This window comes from Anser brachyrhynchus (genome assembly GCF_964034855.1).
Source record: "Anser brachyrhynchus genome assembly, chromosome: 2".
Lineage (NCBI taxonomy): Eukaryota > Metazoa > Chordata > Aves > Anseriformes > Anatidae > Anser > Anser brachyrhynchus.
In genome coordinates, this window is record NC_137695.1 from 102,988,738 (window position 1) to 103,008,433 (window position 19,696).

The 19,696-nt window shown below is 35.3% G+C and overlaps 1 long non-coding RNA gene across 1 annotated transcript in view; it reads left to right on the top strand.

Moving 5' to 3' along the window:
• The window catches only part of LOC308190326, a 34,672-nt gene extending 34,143 nt beyond the window's left edge, over positions 1–529 (top strand). The window contains exon 6 of the long non-coding RNA XR_013947080.1: positions 346–529. This is a non-coding gene — a long non-coding RNA (uncharacterized lncRNA). The remainder of the gene's footprint in view (positions 1–345) is intronic.
• The last annotated feature ends 19,167 nt before the right edge of the window (positions 530–19,696 follow it).

Genomic DNA, 19,696 nt, shown 5'->3' on the forward strand with positions numbered 1-19,696 from the left:
ATGTGAAGAACATAAGTACATTCAGTTTTTGTTTGACTGCTTTTCATTCTAAGTGTAAGAATTTGTTTTTTAGCTACAGTGTACTTCTGAAGTCTTAATTAGAAATTTGAATTGCTTTAATCAGTTTATTCTTTCTATTTGTATTTATTTGTTTTAATTTAATTTAAAATAATTTGTTTGTTTTCTATAGTGCTAAACTGCGTGGAAGATAAAATTTAGATGACCGTAACACGGTAGTTAACTATTGTCCCAGTTTTGTATAAAGAACAGGCAGTCTTTAAAAAGTATTTTATGTGAAAGTTCATTGCCCTTTTTAATTAAAATATTCTTTTTATTTATGTGAAGGGATACTCAAGAAGTACACATTTAGGGCCTCATTTGGTTTGGCTCTTGAATGCTGTGCAGGGATCCTGCTAATGAAGAAATCCCTCAACACCTGAATGAAGATGGACAAAAGATGAAGCAATGAGCCTCCTCTGGACCTGCTGGAGCACCTTGAAAGCAGAAAATAAATCTTAATAAAAATGTAAATGTGTGCCACAAAGCTTTCTGTATGTCCAATTTTGCCATATGGCCTGTCAAGTCTTGCCCTTGTCAACCCTTACTTATACTAGAAGACCATGTCTGGCTGAAAGGATATGACCACTATTACGCTGAGCTAGTGTGGACATTTTGCCGTCGTTCTTTTCATCAGCAGTTTTGAGACACAAGTATAGCCTATAGAGATGTATCCATTTCAGCCCTTTCAAAAACAAGTAAAAATTTTCATTCAGTTTCTTGATATTGTTATATGTATTTTTTTTTTTCCTACAATAGCTAACAATCTTTTGATATAGAATTGCTTTAAATTGGCCACACACATTTTGGATATTATGACCATAATATATTCTGTATTTCCTGTGTTACCTGGGATACTAGTGGCTATTCCCATGTTTTATTAAATTTCTTCAGAAAATGGCAGATTTTTATTTATTTATTTATTTGTTTGTTTTTAATAATGAGGAACATTGCATATATTTTAAATACAAACAATATGTCTGTATTTGGGTTTAAAGAGTCCTTTCATTTTCTGGTAATACCTTTAAAGAAAAAAAAATGCACATTGATGAATTACATTTTTGACATTTCTAATTTACAGTAGTGCAGGTATAAAGACACACAATTTGAATGTTTCTTTCTTCCTACTCTTGAATCTACATAGAGATTAATCTCCTACCTAAGTAATGCTAAGTTATCAATCATTCATGCTGCTAAATGTCAAAGGCAAAGAACACATTGTGCAATAAGATTGAACACTTGTGTTGTAAAGAAAAGATATTCTATTTCTCAAAGAGAAGGAAGGGTTGGTTTTTTTTTGTTTTTTTTTGTTTTTTGTTTTTAATTGTTTTAATCATAATTTCTTGCAAGATGCTAAAGCTGGAAATTTCCCTAGACAGTTAAATCCGTGTTGTTTTGTTCAAAAAACTTATTTTGAGAAAGACTGAAAAAAAAAGTCCGTTTTATTCTTAAAGTTTGACAGAGGGAAACAGTTTGCTTGTAATTAGAGAAGGGCATTCAAATATGAGACTACTAAGAGTGATGATTCAAAGATGCTGTCAGTGAGATAACAGATGAAGAAGCAGAAGGGTGTAAGGCCAAAAGGATGAAATACTTCAAGCTTTCTATAGCTGTAACACATCCCCCCTTCCACCTCCCTCTTCTCACTCTGGTGTGCCTGGTTAATATGGTTAATACGTTAATATGGTTAATATGGTGTTTAATGTGAAAAATAAATGCTCTCAGGCACTTGCACTTCCTGTCACCCAGAAGATGAGATCAGAGCTAGTCGAAACATTAATTGAATTATACATAGAACTGAAATGAGAAGGATGAATCTAAAAAGAATATCCTATTCTTGATAACACTGAGAACATATTATTTCAGTTTTATTTTGTTTTGTTTCTGGTTTTGTTTATAGTTGTCTTTTTTTTTTCTTTTTTTTTTCTTTTTTTCTCCCATCTCCTGTGTCTTCTTCAACCTCTCTGTGAGATATCTCAGAATAACAAGAAAATACTTACAAGTATGGAAAATTCAGGTAATATTGTGATTCTTCTCTGGGTTGCCTATGATCAGACTCAGAGAAATACCAAGAGAAATATATATTTTTTCCTTTAGCCAAAGATGTATTGTAAGGTACATTAAAATTTTGAATCCTTGATATTTTGGACATGACAAATCTGTTTCTTGCAGTGCTTGTAGATGTTCCTTGATTGCTCTTGTTCTCTCTGTTGTATTCCTCAATGTTTGAGTGCATGTGAAAGAAAAGCTCATGTTGGAGGCCATGTTGAGAAAAGCATACCTTTAATTCAGGAGGGGTAGTATTTGAATATTTTTCCCTGTTAGTGTTTGAACAGTTACTTTTATCAGCTCATTAGTCACTTCTGTCATCACCTTTGGCCTTAAAAACCAAGCAGAAGCAGCCTTTAAAATTTTGTATGAAAGCTTGACATTTCTGTTAATGTAAGTGAATGAATCAGAACTGGAGTAATGAGTTGAATTTGAGGGACATTTGTTTATATTAGATCCTTTAAGCCTTCACTAGCTGTTAGACTGCATACAGTGAGATGCTATATTTAAAATGCACAATAGGTATATTTTATTTCCAGGTTTTCATTACTGCATTTTTTTTAACAGAATAAAACAGGTCAGGTTTTAGGTCTGTGTGTTGTTCTTTCTCTCTTTTCTTATCATCCAATTTGGCAAGGTTCTTAGATAATTAGTGATGGTGAGTGAGCCTACCAGGAGGATACCCTGCTAGACCTACTGTTCACAGAGAAGGACTGGTGAGAGATGTGGTGACTGGGAGTTGTGTTGGGCAAAGTGACCATGAAATGGTAGAGTTCTCTATTCTTGGTGAAGTCAGGTTGGGGGGGTGAGGGGGAGGGCGAGCAGTAAAACTGCTACCTTGGATTTCTGGACGGCAGACTTTGAATTATTCAGGATGCTGCTATGGAGGGTCTTTTGGGAGTCAGCCCTGAAGGGCAGAGGGGTCCAGGAAGGCTGGATGCTCCTCAGGAAGGAAGTCCTAGAGATGCAGAAGGAGACTGCCCCTTATGCCATAAGATGAGCTGGCAGGGAAGAAGACTGGCGTGCCCGAACAGGGAGCATTTGCTGAGTGTCCAGGAGAAAAAGAGAATTTATGTCCAGTGAAAGAAAGGGCAGGCAACTCAGGCCGAGTACAAGGAAGTTGCCAGCATATGAAGAGAAAAAATCAGGAAGACTAAAGCCCATCACGAGCTCAACTTGGCCACTATGATTAAGGATAACAAAAAATGTTTTTACAAATATATTAATGGTAAAAGGAGGGCCAAGGAGAATCTTCATCTTTTACTGGACACAGGATGGAACATGACTACAGAGGATAAGGAAAAGGCTGAGGTTCTTAGCACCTTCTTTGCATCTGTCTTTACTAGCCAGACCACTTATCCTTGGAGTACTCAGCCTCCTGACTAGGAAGTCTGAGATAGGGAGCAGAATAAACCCCCACAGTTCAGGTGGAAAGAGTTAGAGACCTGCTGCTCCACCTGGACTGTCACAAGTCCATGGGGCCAGATGAGATCCAGCTGAGGGTGCTGAGGGAGTAGGCAGATGTGATTGCTGGGCTGCTTTCCATCAGCGGTCATGGTCATGCAAAGAGGTCCTGGATGACTGGAGACTTGCTAATGTGACACCCATCTATAGGGGTCATAAGGAGGACCAAGGAACTACAAGTCTGTCAGCCTGACCTTGGTTTCAAGAAGGGTGATGGAACAGTTTGTCTTAAATGCAATCAAGCAGTACATGCAGGGCAACAAGGGCATCAGGCCCAGTCAGCATGGGTTCATGAAAGGCAAGTCCTGCCTGACCAACCTCATCTCCTTCTGTGACTGGGTGACCCCTCTGGTGGATGAGGGAAAGGCTGTTGACGTGGTTTGCCTACACATCAGCAAGACCTTTGACACGGTCTCCCACAGTATTCTCCTGGAGAAGCTGGCAGCCCATGGCTTGGACAGGTACACTTTTTGCTGGGTTAAAAACTGGCTGGACGGCTGGGCCCAGAGAGTAGTGGTGAATGGGGTGAAATCCAGCTGGCAACCAGTCATGAGTGGTGTTCCCCAGGGGTCGGTGTTGGGTCCCAACTTCTTTAATACCTTTAATGATGATTTGGACTAGGGAATTGAGTGTAACCTCAGTAAGTTTGCAGACGACACCAAGCTGGGGGGAAGTGTTTATCTGCTGGACGGTAGGAAGGTTCTGCAGAGGGACTTAGACAGGATATGTCAATGAGCAGAGGCCAATTGGATGAGGTTCAACATGGCTATGTGCTGGGTCCTGCAGTTTGGCCACAACAACCCCATGCAGCGCTACAGGCTAGGGGGAGAGTGGCTGAAACGCTGTGCAGAGGAAAAGGACTTGGGGACGCTGGTTGATGCTTGCCTGAACATGAGCCGGCAGTGTGCCCAGGTGGCCAAGAAGGCCAACGGCATCCTGGCTTGTATCAGGAACAGTGTAGCCATCAGGACCAGGGAGGTGATTGTCCCCCTGTACTCAGCTCTGGTGAAGCCGCACCTCAAGTACTGTGTTCAGTTCTGTGCTCCTCAGTACAAGAAGGGCACTGGCCCTGGACCGTGCCTGGAACTTGAGAAGCTGGTGAAAGGTCTGAAACACAAGTCTGAAACACAAGCAGCTGAGAGAACTGGGGTTGTCCTCCCCTCTGGAGAGGAGGAGGCTCAGGGGAGACCTTATTGCTCTGTATATCTACCTGAAAGAAAGGTGTGGGGAGCTGGGGGTCGGCCTCTTTTCACAGATAACTAGTGATAGGACTAGAGGGAATGGCCTCAGGTTGCACCAGGGGAGGTTTAGGCTGGAAATGAGGAGACATTTCTTCTCAGAAAGAGTAGTCGGGCATTGTAACAGGTTGCCCAGGGAGGTGGTGGAGTCACCTTCCCTGGGGGTGTTCAAGGAAAGGTTGGACCTGGTGCTTAGGGACATGGTTTAGTGGGTGATATTGGTCGTAGTCGGATGGTTGGACCAGATGATCTTGGAGGTCTTTTCCAACCTTAATGGTTGTATGCTTGTATGCTTCTATGTTTCTATAATCTTCCTTAAAACAGATAAAATTAAATTAAAAAATAGCTTTCTGTTGCTCCACATACACCTACTAATGACCATGTTTATTCACATCACTGCAACAAATTCATATAGTTTGTCAATCAGTTTTGTCTTTATGTTCTTGTATATAGTTCCTTTGACTGTACACCTTTAAAGGAACAGACAATCTCCAAATACTCTTACAAAGTGTTGTTAATTAGAAAAAGTGTTTTATAGATACAGTTTCATTCACCGCAAGTTATTATGGAGATAGGATATCATTGCCTAAACAGTTCTCCCTTTGGATTCTTAAGATGTGGTTTGTTTGTTTCATCCAGTCTGTATATATCTGGGAAAATAATGAGTTTGAAATGTTGTCAATGATATACTGAAAACAGGAATACAGTTCACTCTGGCTTATATTTTCCTTTTACCATGGGTTAAATCTATAATTATATTGGTAAAATTATTAAGTAAATCGTAAAAAAAATAAAAAAAAAAAAATCCCCTCCTCCTGGGAAGAAAAAAAAAAAAGGAAAAAACCACCACCACCAACAACAAAAAGAACAACAGAGAGATAAAGACAGAAGTTTTAAAAACATTTTAGAGCTTGTTAATAATGATAATGATAATGACAATTTTCCTGGGAAATCAAGGGCAAAATCATTGCTTTCTTTATTTAGGATTTTATCTGCTCTCGTTTGAATTTACCCTGACTTTTTGTTTTGTTCACAAAGCAGATAATATAGATTGAAAGGAGCAGACACATACCAAAGGGCTGTGAGGTCTTCCTGCGTTGCACACTGTGCACACACCTTTTTTCCATGTTCTGTGTGTGCAGATGTATGTTTCAGATGTATGTTTCTGTCCATCCAACATCTTACTGATGTATTTTCCTGATGTATATAAATGCAGCATACGTAGACTGCTACACGAGACGTGAAGGGGAATTTCCCACTTATATCTGTATATATAAATAAGTTTAGTTTACTTACTGAGTATATTCTATGTGCTATTTCTTATTTATAACTGACTTTCTTATTTATGATACCAAACTGGGGAAGTAGAGTTCTCCTTCAGGGCAAGATAGAAAGAGCATTTATTTAGTAACCTGATTTTCCGTGTCTAAGATCTAGGCCTAAGTCCATTGGTACCAAAAGACAAACAGCCAGCCGTTTCAGACCTTGGGTTACAGCTCAGAACAGGCAATTTACTTATTGGAAGCCCGGAAATATGTTGCAGATGGAACATCAGAGGGCAAAAGAAGTCTGCAGTTAAAGTTTCTTTGGTTTCATGCAAATCTACATATCATTACATATTAGATTTTTGTTTTGTTTCCATTTTAATAATCAAGATTCTGAAAGGGCCATGAAGTACAATTCATAGGATAAGCATAATTAGTGAAACGTTAGTAAAGTAATTGGTGTTATATCAGAAAATAATTTGTTCTAGTTCCAGTGGATTCCTGTTTTTGTAAAGGAACAGATTTTGCCTAGAGAGATGTAGAGAGATGAGCATTTTTCAATACACTTCAGTGAATAACTTAATTTTATCAGATTTTTATATTGCCTCTAATAACTCCATCTGTTCATCTGAAAAAAGCCTAAAGAAACACTGTTGGAAAGGCATGGGTGGGTGATGTCTATAGTTCTATCTACCTAAGTTAAAAATAAAATAAAATAAAAAAATAAAATAAAATAAAATAATAAAATAAAATAAATAAAATAAAATAAAAGGACAAGAGAAGATGGTATCTGCTTTAGCTATTAAAAAAAAAAAAAAAAAGAACCCCAAGCAAAAGAAACAAAAGCAGTATCATTAGTATCATTGCATCATTGCTGATGCTTTGGAAGCAATATTCTGTTGAAAGACCATTGTATTATTTTTTTCTGGCTGTATATCACAACAGCTAATAAGTTCTGTCTAGTGTACTGTTTTGTTGCTGTAATGTGAAATAAGAAGAAAAAATCCCATAAAGGATGAAATCTTTAAGGTTGTTTACTTTGCCTTTAGCAAGGCTTTGTACATGTTTTCCCACAGCATATTGTGTGTTTCTTGGGAAGAAAGAGTCTGGAAGCAGTTAATACAGGATGAGTGAAAAACTGTCTGGGTTGTCAGCAAAGTGGGATGTGGTTAGTGGCTCGTGCCACTGCCTGGAGATCAGTAAAAAGTTGGAGAAATGACAGGGTTTCTCCTGGGAGCTGTCCTGCTTCATACCTTTAACACCGACCTGCAGGAAGCAGAAAGTACCCTTGCCAGGTTTAAGAATGATCTCAAACTGGTAGGAACTGATAATCTTAGGGGAAAGGCTGCCATAAAAAAAAAAAAAAAAAAAAAAAAAGGGTCTGGGAGGAGAGCAGGAAAGGACAGACTGGAGGAATGGACCAACAATCACCTTGTGAAATCGAGCAAGGGCAAGTGCCAAGTGCTCCTGGGACAGAGGAGTCCCTGCAATAGCACAGGCTGGGCCCTGACTGACAGGCTGGGACTGGCCCTGTGGAATAAGCCCTGGGACCTGGTGGGCAGCAAGTTGCACCTGAGCTAGCAAAAGCGGCCAGCAGCTCATAGTCAGCTGACCAAGGGAAATGATTATACCCTTCTGTTCAGCACTCAATAGAGTACATGTGGAGGACACCCAGTGTTGGGCTCCCTGGTACGAAAAAAAACACTATCTCAGTGGTGTGAGACCTGGGGAGGGGATTCTCAAGGGGTGGGTGGGTGTCCTCCCAAGGGAGGCAAAATGGACAGGCCTCGTTTGGCCTGAAGGGATGTGAGCTTCAAGGACACTCACAGCAGCTTTCCTATGTGTACTAGTAGACAAGAGAAGGTTGTTAGGAAGATGGAAACAAGCTCTTTCTGGTAGTACACGAATGAGACACAATGCTCATAAACTGAAAGAGGGAAGGTTCCAGTTGGATATAAGGAAAAACCTCCTCACTCTGCAGACAGGCCAGCAGTGGGACAGGCTGCTCAGTGAAGCTGTGTGGTCTCCATCCTTGGAGGTTTTTAAGTCCCATCTAGCAAAGCCCTGAGCAACTAGGTTTAACCTCAGAGCTGGCCCTGATGTGAGCATGATATTGGACTAGAGACCTCCCAAGGTTCACCTGCTCAACCTGAATTATGTGTTGACTTCATGATCTTAGCACATGGTGACACTGGGTCCTTGGATTACTGATAAATCCATATTTGTAGGGAAATGTAGGTGCATGACCTCTTGACTTTAATAAATGAATTCAAAAACTTATATTGTCCACTATAGGGTGGGATATTATTATTTTTTTATATGGTGATAAATTTTGCCTACATTAAAATTATCACCTCCCATTTTCTGCCATGCACATCATAAAAAATATTGAGATGTCAGAAATTATATCCATATTTTTCCATTGTTTCATTTTCTTTGTATGTCTTATTTTCCCTTGATTGCCATTGTCTTCTGGTAAAATTGAAACATAAGGAAGACTGTTTTTTGACTATTTAAAATAAAATCCTATTGTTAGGGGTATTTTAATTCAGTAGTGGTATTTCTTGACAAGGTGTTTGCATCCTTTATCTTGAAAAGGCCGCCTGTTCTTAATGATGGTAAAATATGATTGATTTCTGACAAGAGACAGAAATGACCATGACTTTCACTGCAAAGAGTTTTCTTTTGAACACAAATCTTCTTTAATATAAATGAGAACTGTTCTACTGAAGTTTTAAGATAATAAGTCTAATTAGGGGTTCATTTGAAATTTTAGTGCCCACAGTTTGAACAATGAAGAAAATGAATTAAATTTTTTTTTATATTTTTAAAGGGTGTGCATGTCTATGTAAGTATTTCTGTATCCAAAAAGAAATATTATTTTTCATTTTCTTTATTTAAAGACTGCTTATCTATTTATTTTATTTTATTTTATTTATTTTATTTTATTTTATTTTATTTTATTTTATTTTATTTTATTTTATTTTATTTTGAAACATGTTTTAGGATATTTTGAAATGATTTAAATGTTCTGCTGTCTTAAGAATTTCAAAAATTAGCTAACCAAATGTCAAAAGTAGAAAACCATGAGTTATGCAAGACTGAATACTGGTGCACCTACACACTTAAAACTGATCATAAAACGTGAATAGATGTATAGCTTTGCTTTGACCCCTCTTTGGTTACTTCTGAAAATTTTTCAGATGTTCAGCTCTCTCCACCTATTCTGATTCAAGTATGCAGATGCTTCTGTTAATAGAAAAATATGTAGGCATCTTGTCCATTATCTTCCCTTGAAGAAATAAAAGGATGCAAATGGATGATTTATGTTATGCAATAGCTTGTATTTAGTGAAAAATCTCAAGTAATTTAAAAATTAAGTTTGCAGTGAGCATTTTCAAAGGTCAATTTAGCAAAGACGTACTGAATTCATGAAATGAATTCAGCAATGGTGATTATGAACTCTTTTCCTTGTTCCCAGAGAGCAGAAAGCCAGAGATCAGAATAGTGTTTCCACCATGTAATGCACAGAAGAAGCTTTTCACCTTGCTCTGCTGTTCCATGATTAGTGTATGCTAATGTATCAGTGGATTGCTGCCAAAAATCTTCCTCACCCTTGTGTGTGCTCTCTCCTTTCCCTGTCTCCTTTTCTAACTCATGCCCATCTCTGTCTCAGGTATGAGTTCACATTTTTCTGTGTCAGCTCTAGCAATTATATGTCTATCTAATGAGATCAGCTTGTTGTTCCGATGGAAGGCAAATATTTCTTCCTGGTACTGTTAGGGCTTCAAAGGGAGTATGACAGTTTTAGCATGGTTTACACCCTCTGTGGACTCTCTTCCTTGAGTAGTTAAGTGGGAGTAATCTTAAAAGCAAGGATTTCCCCCACATCATTATCAGCATGATGCATGAAACAGTCTTTATTTTTGTCTTTATTTTACTATTACTATTACTATTACTATTACTATTACTATTACTATTACTATTACTATTACTATTACTATTACTATTACTATTACTATTACTATTACTATTACTATTACTATTATTACACTATTACTATTACTATTACTATTACTAATGTCCTCTATTAAAGGAAAAGGAACAGAAAGAGAAAAATGAAAAGGAAAGAGAAGAGGAAAAGGAAAGGGAAGGGGAAAGGGAAAGGGGAAGGGAAAGGGAAAGGGAAAGGGAAAGGGAAAGGGAAAGGGAAAGGGAAAGGGAAAGAAGGGAAAGGGAAAGGGAAAGGGAAAGGGAAAGGGAAAGGGAAAGGGAAAGGGAAAGGGAAAGGGAAAGGGAAAGGGAAAGGGAAAGGGAAAGGGAAAGGGAAAGGGAAAGGGAAAGGGAAAGGGAAAGGGAAAGGGAAAGGGAAAGGGAAAGGGAAAGGGAAAGGGAAAGGGAAAGGGAAAGGGAAAGGGAAAGGGAAAGGGAAAGGGAAAGGGAAAGGGAAAGGGAAAGGAAAAGGGAAAGAAACCCACACATAAACACATTGAAGCAGTACTAGATATGTCAGTGCTGACTGTAAAATTATTACCATATTCTGGGTAAATATCAACATTGTTATCCCCCACAGATCTTACCAGAATCTCATGAAAGCAATATAAATTATTTACACAGCCTCATGGAGCAAACATTTGGCTTTATTTGGGAGAGATATTGTCAGTTTATATCAAAGTGCACTTATTAGAAGAGCATACTTCAGGCATGAGGATGGTAGTTAATGCTGTTGCAAGTCAAGTAATCATTGTTGACTGTACAAAGACATAATTTTTCAGCATCTATGTAAACAACTCTTGTTCCTGCTGAAACAGTCACTTGTCTCAAAATAGGATACTAAAAGAAAAAAATCTGATGCACTAGAACTCCACTAAAAACCAATTTAATTAAATTATAATCCTCTTTATGTTTTAATCTAATTCTGTTATGAACTCCCACTTCATTTCTGATCATATTTGGCAGGATTTTTTTTTTTTGCTTTGCTTTGCTTTGCTTATCCTTTCCTCTCTCTTCCTTTTAGCTCTTTTCTAAGTATTGATTTTATTTTAATTATTTTATTTTATTTTATTTTATTTTATTTTATTTTATTTTATTTTATTTATTTTATTTTTATGTTACATTGCTGGAAAAGTGATCCAACTGGTTTAATTAGTGTCCAGTATAATGCAATGAAATTTAGCTTTCAATTAGTCATCAGGGTCAAACACTGTCCTCTTGAGTGTGGAGAATAAAATTTCAATACTTTAATCTCTTTATTAAAAGATTCTCTTGGGTTACAGAGAGATTAAAAATTATGCTATCAAAGATGGTGAGTCTGCCAAATGTGCTTCTGTAACTAACTCTAAAAGGCTGGGAATATTTTCAACATGTTAGGGAATAAAATGAAGGAGGGGGGAGTACCATCATTAGAAAACTGCATGATCTGGCATTATTGCAAAAGGAAATAAACAGCATTTGTCCTTCTAGAAAGAGCCCTTTGCATATCAAATTTGCTCCAGTGGTTTTGTTTGTTTGTGCATTTATTTAAATGTTGTAAGAATTTTTTTGTTCTGCTCATATCTGGTCCTTGAAACATGTTCATTATGCATATGTTTTGATAATAACTAAAGAAAAGACATAGTATTAATTGTCTAACATCAAAGTACATGACTGTCCCATTAGGGTGTTCTTCCTCTGGAGGATTTGTAGGGAAAACATGATTGCAACATTAAAAGGAGAAAAAAGAAAAAGAAAGAAAGAAAGAAAGAAAGAAAGAAAGAAAGAAAGAAAGAAAGAAAGAAAGAAAGAAAGAAAGAAAGAAAGAAAGAAAGAAAGAAAGAAAGAAAGAAAGAAAGAAAGAAAGAAAGAAAGAAAGAAAGAAAGAAAGAAAAGCACAATAGGCTTAGTGCTAGAGGGAACAGCTATTCATAACGAACTTCTGTATATAATTAGTTTTTCATTACACAGTATGTTTGCTTTCTTATGTAAAATTATCCCTCCTGTGAATGTATTCCTTTAGTTTAACATTCTACATCAGAATCTCTGCTTGTGTGTCTTTGGTTTTTTGTTTGTTTTTTTTTTTTTTTCAAGTAGATGTACAGGTATGACAAGTCAAAATGTTCATGTGAGATATTTAGTAAATGGCATTGTAGAAGAGAAGGTAGTGAGGTTTTCTTCTGTAGTTTTCAAAATGCTGTAAGAACTAATGGCCATCAAGTTTTTCCAGTCATTACTGATCATCTAATCTTTATTTCTATGGGTAAATTAATGCAGAGATAGAATAGGACACTGTAGGACTTTAAATATATTCCTACCCTGAGTACAACTGTAATGTAAAAATAGACTGTTTTGTTAATTACATGCACATGAATATTGATCACTAAATGTGTGTGTATTGTTATCTTAAGCTGTATACAGATCTTATGATTAAGTCTGTATATAATCTTGATTTAAACATTTCTTATTTTGAATCTTAGAAAAGCCACTCCTTTTGCACAGTTGCACTTGCTGAAAAATAATCAAAATCTTCATTGGGCCTAATTTAATTTTTCTAAGGGTCTCAATCCTAGCTTTTTATTATTAGAGCTATGAGGACTGAAGATCTGCATCCTTTTCTTTGTCATGCCTCTCACTGGAGGCAAAGGTAAGAAAGTTTGGGGAACAGATATTGCTGAACTGTCTTAGGAAAAAAACATTGTTGAATACATCTTTCATTTCTGTTTAATGGTAGACATAGCTATATTTTTGCCTCCTGAAATGTCTGAGACATTCTCCTCATTGAGTGAGAGTAGCTATAGCTCCACCTAAAATAAAATTTAATTAGTAATATACTTAGTAATATATTTTGGTTCCATAATCACAAAATAAATTTCACAATCAATATAGAACATATTAAGAAACATGAAAGGTAATTTTTATGTTGTGCTTATATAGGTTTCTCTTCCTTCCCTTCTCCCTTCCTCCCATGGGAAGTGTTAAGTTTTTCTTATCATTGTCTTCAAAAATCATTAAGCAAAATAATTAACTTGTTTATAAGAAAGAGTGGTAAGTGTACAATACTATACCATAACCAATAAATCATGCATCTGTAATGTCTGTGTAATTTAGAAGAATGTTTCAAGAAGAGCTTTTCATATAGAATATTTTATGCTGAAAAATACTGTATAGAACCTTGAAAAAAACTTTATAGAACCTGTTATCTGAAGATTTTAGACAAAACAAATAAATAAATAGATTAGTAATTTATTAACAAATGTTTGAATAATTTTTATGATATTGCATTAGATACTCTTAAGAAATTTGCAGCAGTAGCTCTTAATATTACTAGGTTATTGTTATAGCATGTATATCCACATCTGCATGTTTTATCTGTTAGCAAAGGGTACAACATCCTTCAATAGGATAATACAAGAGGAGCATCTGAGCATTTTAGCTGTATGTGATTGCATGCTTCTTTTAAAAGTACGAAATTTAAGCTCTAGACACTTTTTCTGACTCTGCCCAACTTGCAGAATTTTGTAAAGTTTTGGATCTTGTCAAGGAGGCCAAATACAAAGATTATAAACTACTGTGCCACAGTGGGATATAGAATACCATTATAGCTTCTGCTCCTTTCCATCATCTCTTTTTATTTTTATATTACTGTCGGAGAAAAAAAAAATACTTTCAGAGAAAAATTCTGCCTTCAAACATACACAAGGAAGTTTCATTCACAACAAAGAAAGTTCTCAATGTATGTGGTAACCTCTAGGCCCTGATTTTTGAGAAAGAAAATAGTGAAGTATAGCATAATAAAAGTTGAAGTGTTTTGTTGCTGTTTTTGAACAGAACAGATAGATATCCTGAGCAGCAAGTTTTAGCAAGTTTTTTAGAATACTGTTGCAGTAAAGGAGGTTTCAAAATACCAACATCTTGTAAAGCTCAACAGAAAGTTTTGATTAAATATTTTGCATTTAACTCCTATATTAATGTAAACAGTAAATAAAATTACTTACATTTTTATTTGATCAAACTTTATGCTACCACATTTTTGCCATAAAAGAGATACTACAAAAATATGAATTAAAACATTAAAAAAATTCTAATACTATTTAGCTCACGAGGAGGATTGAGATGTCCTCATGAAATGAGGAGAAATGTTCTGATTATTTCATACATTTGGCCAGGTGATATCTATAGCATAAATTTTTACTACTCTTTTTCACTGTTAGTGTAAGATTTCTTCTTACTTATCAATCTGACATATTGGGAACCAACATATGGTGTCCTATAAAGAGATCAAAGTAAACTACTGCATGTTGATATAATAGCTTAAGGTGTATCCATTGCTTCTCTTAAGTTAAAAATTGGGAGATGCTGTCTGCATCAACATTATCAATATGTACTAGTTTCAACATATACTTAAGATCTCTCAACTATCTCTTATCTTGTTTAGTGATACTTTGTTTATTTTAAGTGGTGGGGCATTGTACCTTAAAAATTATTTAATTCCGTGTAAAATTATGGTATTCTATAATTCCTCCACTTCCATAATTTTTAAATCCATAGATTTTGTAAGTCCATTACTGAATAGATACAACTACTGCCAAAGTATTCAAGTTGATTAATATTCTGCTTACGACAGTTTAACAATGTACCTCAAGAAAGGCTAAGAAATGGATATAATTGTATATATGTATATAGAATAAATACAGATACAATCAGGAAGAACAATGGAGAGCTTCTGCATCTTTCCTGAACTTTTTATCATTTTGATGAGTATTTAATTGAAGATGTGTGAATACAGGAAAAAGAATTTTATTTATTTTATTTTATTTTATTTTATTTTATTTTATTTTATTTTATTTTATTTTATTTTATTTTATTTTATTTTATTTTATTTTATTATTTTATTTTCAGGGAGGGTGTAAGATCTGTCATTTGGGCAAGTAAACAAGCTATGAAGCACAACAGCTTTTAGAAACCTGTAGAAATATTGCAGTGGGTCATTTTTACAAACTGTGAACAGAAAAAAAAAAAAAAATTCAAATTACCCTTGGTTCATCTACAAATCATGTCTCTGTGAGATATGGTTTACCCACATATCATATCTTCGTGGAGATGATATAGTTCTTATTAACTTAAAGATGGACTAAAAATTATCTTCACAATAATTGTAATCTTACTGTCACAGTTACAGCAAAACACTGAAATATTTGAAACAGAATTCTTCCAAGGAAATTTTGTAAAAAGAATAGTGTCTGTATCAGATCCCACCTGCAGATATCTGAGGCCATAACCATGATTTGAGAATCACTACTGACAATACTGGTTAAGCCTTTATGTTTCTGTGATTTCATTTCTCAGGTCAGACCAAAATGATAAACAGTCAGCATTGACACTTCTTTTTGCTTTCTACTATCTCAAGACATGTTTACCCACCTAAATAAACCAAGGTAGAACATCATTCTCTAGCTTTGAGACTAAACTATGTACCTTACTCTTGGATTTATTTATTTATTTTTTTCAATTCCTATATGGTGTCACTGTTGCCTTAAGGTGTATAAATGTCTCTTTTTTGTTATATGCTTTTCCCTTTTCAAAATGTCTGAAGTAGGGTGAAGACAGAATGAAGTCCTACTTTCGTATCATGAAATGGAAGCTATGTACTGAAATCCCTGCTGTGTGGCAGGAGAGCCAATGTAGTTAAGAGTGAGTGATGGGGGAGTCTGGAAATTCATGAGTGAGTTTAAATTGTATTGAACAGACAAGTTTAATGTACATAGAAAGCTGCAGTTATTTGTACAGTTTATTGTATACCTCTCATGATGACTTGTGTCATATGGTGTGGTCTGAGTTTGTAAAAGTACCTTTTCTACTTCCAGATGCTATGTGAACCTTGATGAGTTTGTGGTAGCTTTTCTCATTAAGCTTATGTTAGCTTCATCTCCAAGAATAAACCTTCTTTTTTAAATAGAGGTCTTGAGAAACAAAACAACCAAATAGGTATTATGGATTTTCAATGATGCCTATAAGCCTGTCTGTGAAGCCATATGAAGTTGATGATACTTATATACATCCTTATTTACAACAGCTCTGTACCCACAGAGGCAATTCTTATGTGTATGGATTTTTCTAAAACAAGTTTATTCAATAAGGTCTGAGTTACTGAATTTAAAGCAAGCAATATCTTTTTCTCTACTGGCCTGAAAGAAAATGAATACAGATATTACTTCCAATAATGTTAACTAAATCTTCCTTCCTTGTTAGGAAACAAAGTATAATTTACTTTTTCTTTTACATGGTTATTTGAGCTGAGTAATATATTAGATGTTTCTTTAAAGCTATTTTTATCTCTCCAATTTTATTGTGGGGTTTCTAATTCTCCCAGCTCCCTAACAGTAAAGAAAAGCTAAATTTAGTCATAGAAATTGAGAAATGTACTAAGAAGCTTAACTGAGCTGTATACAATTGTTCTGCCAAAAAGAAGGTAAATATCTAAGGACTCCAATAGTGATTCTTCAGTTTTATAAATTAATATCAAGAATTCTTTTCTAATCTAGTTTTATCTAATCTATTCTTTTGAAATATATCATTCTGCAGATCTCCTTGTATATTTTTATATATATATCCTTCCTAATGGTCTTCTACAGTATTAAAAATGTGTGAGGCTTACAAAACCAAAAGAGTTTTAGGAAAAATTGTAATTCTAACCAATAAATATTAGGCATATGAAAATGAGGAGAAGTGGGGGTATGAAAAAAAAAAAAAAAAAAAGGAAACTTTGTTTTTAAAGGCGAAAAGAGAGAATCATCCAAAAGGAGATACAAATGGATTTTAAATGCCAACCTTTTCTTTATACCCTTGATCTTGTCCTAATCTAAATGTAGAGACTGAAGACACAGTATAGCTTCATAATCACGATTAAGTCACAAGACAGAGTAGAATACACACTAATCAATGTTAATATCAAAATTAAATTTTTATTAGCCTACGTAAATCGAACCTGAATGCACAATAAGATTTGTTGTCTCTCTGACTCTGTGATGTAAAAATTGTCTGTATTTATTGTTTTACCAAAACTCTGTAGGGAGGAAATGGTCATACATTAACAGTACTAAGATCATCAATAAGTGCAGAATCATTCCTGAGTGGGGGCTCCATATTTGAGAGAGCTAGGAGCAGAAAAAAAATTACTCACTTCTGAGAATGAAGTTTTCTTCAGTAAAGAGGTTGCAAAGGTCTTTTTCTTTCTTCTTCTTTTTTTTTTTTTTTTCCATTTATTTTTCTATTTTGCTTCTGGCTGTAATTTAGATATTTGGGGGAGATGTTTGATTTTTAAAACAAAACCTACTAACTTGTGCAAACAGAATTGTGTGCTTATTACATTTTGCACCTTGTTACACTCATCTCATCAGCACTATTGGAACTATGCAAACTCCAAACACTCAGGAAAATATATATATATATATATATTTATAGCTTTTATTTTTTTTTCCTCAATTTATACATTCTTTTTCTTATGTTTCTGAAGACTAGAGTAGATAGAAAGGTCAAGGGGGAGGATGTTTATTTTTGTCGTTTTGTTTAAAGTTTATTTATTTTTTGTTTGTTTATCAACCCTGTTAAGGTTTGTGTTTGTGGGGAGGAGCATGTAATGTTGCACAGTTCCAATAGCGCTGATGAGATGTGCGTGCACTCTGTCTCACTGTTTTAAAATTCTGTAGATATTACTTTATTACCACTTTTTGTGGTAAGCAACTGTGAAAATTCTGTTATCTTGATGCTTGTCAAGATAACACACAGAGTCATCACTTCAAAGATTTAAACTAGTTTTACTGCTTTACTGGGATCAGTCTGTGTTATGAGTCCATGAGTTTTTTTCCATATATGTACTGTACCACTTTTGTAGTTCTGGTAAGAAAATTTAACCACTGAAGAAACAATGCTCATGTGCTAGACACATGCTAGGAGCAATTTATCTGTCAAATGATGTTTCCTCATAGATTTTTCTTTTCTGAAGAGCTTGACATGAGAAGATTAGGATATGAAATCTCCTTTATGGAATGTTCTTTGAGAAATGTCATTGCTGGTAAATGCCAGAAACATTTCTAATATTACAGTTGTTATATTTGCCAAAGCTGGTTTAAAATTGTGGCAAAACTCTAAAACTTTCTTTTTTTGTTAGCAATCTAATTTTTTCATCATTGTGTATTACAGATTTTTTTATTTATATATGTATATACCAACTAAAATATTGTTAAAGAGACCAAGAACCCCAATTTAAAGAAAATACGTCTGAGTAAAGGGTAGCAGCCAAATTCCCAACCCTTGAAAAACCCCAAACCAAATTAGTAAAACAGGACTTTGGATGTATATCAAATAAAAATAATGAAATTTAATGTAAGCTCTTTGTTTTTTGTTTCCTCTAAAGTGCGTTAGCAACAGCTATGCCTGCTATTTGGCTTGATGCATGAAGGCCACGCATAGATGACTGAAATACCTGGAAAATGAAGGCATTTCAGTCCAATATGTATAGAAAAGTTATTTTGTGCTAGAGTGCTCTAGAAAAAGTAAAGCTAGAACAGTAGAAAACAATATTTTCTGGAAAAAAAAAAAAAGGAGGATCTTCTGTTATATACTTCCTCTTCTACGGCTGTGCATATGTCCAAATTGATCCTGAAAAAAATCATGTCATATAAGACACGAGTCTGTAAAATGTTGAATTACATAACCATGGAATAGGGAATATTGTCTATTATTTCTCAGAGTACAACCAGAAGTATCAAATGAAGGGATCAAGTCATCAGTTTAGAGGAAATGCAGGGAGTTACTTTTTCCACACAGTATGCAGTTAATTTGCCAAGTCAGGCTTGACTTTGTGGACACTGAATTTCTGCCTGTTGTCTGAAAATAGTTCATAGAAATTTGAGGGGTGGGGGTGAGGGGTAGGATAAAATATTTGTGTTCTAAAATTTCTGCAGTCTTAGATTCTCCTTTCCATTTCTGATTTTATTTATTTGAAGCTGTGTTTTTTCACCCTGAGCTCCTACTATTTTTTGTTTTGTTTTGTTTTGCATATTACTTTCTCTTTTATCACGGATTGCCAGTGATCTATATCATCTCCCAAGATACATCTTTTTCTCCTGCATAAACTCCTAAGGCCCTCTCCTTTATTCTTCACCATCTGGTGGTGCTTCTATCCACTCACCCATTAAACAGGTCTACAAAGAGGAGCAGAGACATTTCTTACTTCCTGCATCTACTTTGCTCTTAGCAATGCCATGTAAGCAGAACACAGATGATGAGTGGGAAGATGTCAGCCTGACATGTTGTGATGTACCACAAAGCATGCTGTTGTCATCTTGTCCTTTCTTTTTAGTTTCATCTGGTCCAAAGAGAGCAAAATCCAGCAAGTCTAGATAAAGCAACATGTGAAAGATCTGTTATTAGATCTGACCAGCTCAGATATTAGGTAACATAAGAGTGTTGTGGCTTTGTTTTTTCCTTTTCTTTCTGTCTCTAGATGACATAGTATACATCACTTAACAAAACTGCGCTAGAAGCTTCTGTTTATAATGAAATGAATCTCATCTATGTATTGTTTGAAATATTTTAAGATATCTCCATTACAGGGCCCTTTCTTAATTGTGTTCTCCTCGACATATG